Source organism: Triticum aestivum, unplaced genomic scaffold (assembly GCF_018294505.1).
Source record: "Triticum aestivum cultivar Chinese Spring unplaced genomic scaffold, IWGSC CS RefSeq v2.1 scaffold11448, whole genome shotgun sequence".
In the NCBI taxonomy this organism is placed as follows: Eukaryota; Viridiplantae; Streptophyta; class Magnoliopsida; order Poales; family Poaceae; genus Triticum; species Triticum aestivum.
This window is the reverse complement of record NW_025250432.1, coordinates 1-2,170: the sequence shown is the minus strand read 5'-3', so window position 1 is coordinate 2,170 and position 2,170 is coordinate 1. Positions and strand designations below refer to the sequence as shown.

The window sequence follows — 2,170 nt, the reverse complement described above, 5'->3', positions numbered from 1 at the left end:
CACCCCTTTCAGAACGCGCTCCTCGCGCCACAAAGCCGCCCCAAGACGCGCGAGCAATGAGCATCGAGCTTAAACATATCGCAAACGTCAAACATAATATAACGGGATTAATATATATCGCGCACGTGCGACATGTTTGTCACAAGGCGCAAAAAATAATTATAAAAGGAATGCAACACGAGGACTTCCCAGGAGGTCACCCATCCTAGTACTACTCTCGCCCAAGCACGCTTAACTTCGGAGTTCTGATGGGATCCGGTGCTTTAGTGCTGGTATGATCGCATCCGACATGTTTCCCCGTCTTCGTCCCTTATGCTTGCCACTCCCAGGTCCGCTCCAAAGACGATTCTACATTCTCACTACCATTACAACCGTTCCCTAACAATGGATAATGTCCTATACTACTTACTCTCCCGCTCAATCACGGAGACGAGTTTTCCACGGTTTCCACCCCTCCCTCCATACCGCAGCAACACGAGTTTTTTCCACCCCTTTCAGAACGCGCTCCTCGTGCCACAAAGCCGCCCCAAGCCGCGCGAGCAATGAGCATCGAGCTTAAACATATCGCAAACGTCAAACATAATATAACGGGATTAATATATATCGCGCACGTGCGACATGTTTGTCACAAGGCGCAAAAAATAATTATAAAAGGAATGCAACACGAGGGCTTCCCAGGAGGTCACCCATCCTAGTACTACTCTCGCCCAAGCACGCTTAACTTCGGAGTTCTGATGGGATCGGGTGCTTTAGTGCTGGTATGATCGCATCCGACATGTTTCCCCGTCTTCGTCCCTTATGCTTGCCACTCCCAGGTCCGCTCCAAAGACGATTCTACATTCTCACTACCATTACAACCGTTCCCTAACAATGGATAATGTCCTATACTACTTACTCTCCCGCTGAATCACGGAGACGAGTTTTCCACGGTTTCCACCCCTCCCTCCATACCGCAGCAACACGAGTTTTTTCCACCCCTTTCAGAACGCGCTCCTCGCGCCACAAAGCCGCCCCAAGACGCGCGAGCAATGAGCATCGAGCTTAAACATATCGCAAACGTCAAACATAATATAACGGGATTAATATATATCGCGCACGTGCGACATGTTTCTCACAAGGCGCAAAAAATAATTATAAAAGGAATGCAACACGAGGACTTCCCAGGAGGTCACCCATCCTAGTACTACTCTCGCCCAAGCACACTTAACTTCGGAGTTCTGATGGGATCCGGTGCATTAGTGCTGGTATGATCGCATCCGACATGTTTCCCCGTCTTCGTCCCTTATGCTTGCCACTCCCAGGTCCGCTCCAAAGACGATTCTACATTCTCACTACCATTACAACCGTTCCCTAACAATGGATAATGTCCTATACTACTTACTCTCCCGCTCAATCACGGAGACGAGTTTTCCACGGTTTTCACCCCTCCCTCCATACCGCAGCAACACGAGTTTTTTCCACCCCTTTCAGAACGCGCTCCTCGCGCCACAAAGCCGCCCCAAGACGCGCGAGCAATGAGCATCGAGCTTAAACATATCGCAAACGTCAAACGTAATATAACGGGATTAATATATATCGCGCACGTGCGACATGTTTGTCACAAGGCGCAAAAAATAATTATAAAAGGAATGCAACACAAGGACTTCCCAGGAGGTCACCCATCCTAGTACTACTCTCGCCCAAGCACGCTTAACTTCGGAGTTCTGATGGGATCCGGTGCTTTAGTGCTGGTATGATCGCATCCGACATGTTTCCCCGTCTTCGTCCCTTATGCTTGCCACTCCCAGGTCCGCTCCAAAGACGATTCTACATTCTCACTACCATTACAACCGTTCCCTAACAATGGATAATGTCCTATACTACTTGCTCTCCCGCTCAATCACGGAGACGAGTTTTCCACGGTTTCCACCCCTCCCTCCATACCGCAGCAACACGAGTTTTTTCCACCCCTTTCAGAACGCGCTCTTCGCGCCACAAAGCCGCCCCAAGACGCGCGAGCAATGAGCATCGAGCTTAAACATATCGCAAACGTCAAACATAATATAACGGGATTAATATATATCGCGCACGTGCGACATGTTTGTCACAAGGCGCAAAAAATAATTATAAAAGGAATGCAACACGAGGACTTCCCAGGAGGTCACCCATCCTAGTACTACTCTCGCCCAAG

The 2,170-nt window shown here is 49.3% G+C and overlaps 4 non-coding genes across 4 annotated transcripts; all 4 read right to left on the bottom strand.

Annotated features, from left to right (window-relative positions):
• Window positions 1-167: 167 nt before the first annotated feature.
• Window positions 168-286, bottom strand: LOC123177340 (5S ribosomal RNA). Its single transcript, XR_006488887.1, has one exon. It is a non-coding gene; the product is annotated as a 5S ribosomal RNA (ribosomal RNA).
• Window positions 287-653: 367 nt separating this feature from the next.
• LOC123177343 (5S ribosomal RNA) lies at window positions 654-772 on the bottom strand. The gene has a single exon (XR_006488890.1). It is a non-coding gene; the product is annotated as a 5S ribosomal RNA (ribosomal RNA).
• A 367-nt stretch (window positions 773-1,139) lies between these two features.
• Window positions 1,140-1,258, bottom strand: LOC123177342 (5S ribosomal RNA). Its single transcript, XR_006488889.1, has one exon. It is a non-coding gene; the product is annotated as a 5S ribosomal RNA (ribosomal RNA).
• Window positions 1,259-1,625: 367 nt separating this feature from the next.
• LOC123177341 (5S ribosomal RNA) lies at window positions 1,626-1,744 on the bottom strand. Its single transcript, XR_006488888.1, has one exon. It is a non-coding gene; the product is annotated as a 5S ribosomal RNA (ribosomal RNA).
• Window positions 1,745-2,170: the final 426 nt, after the last annotated feature.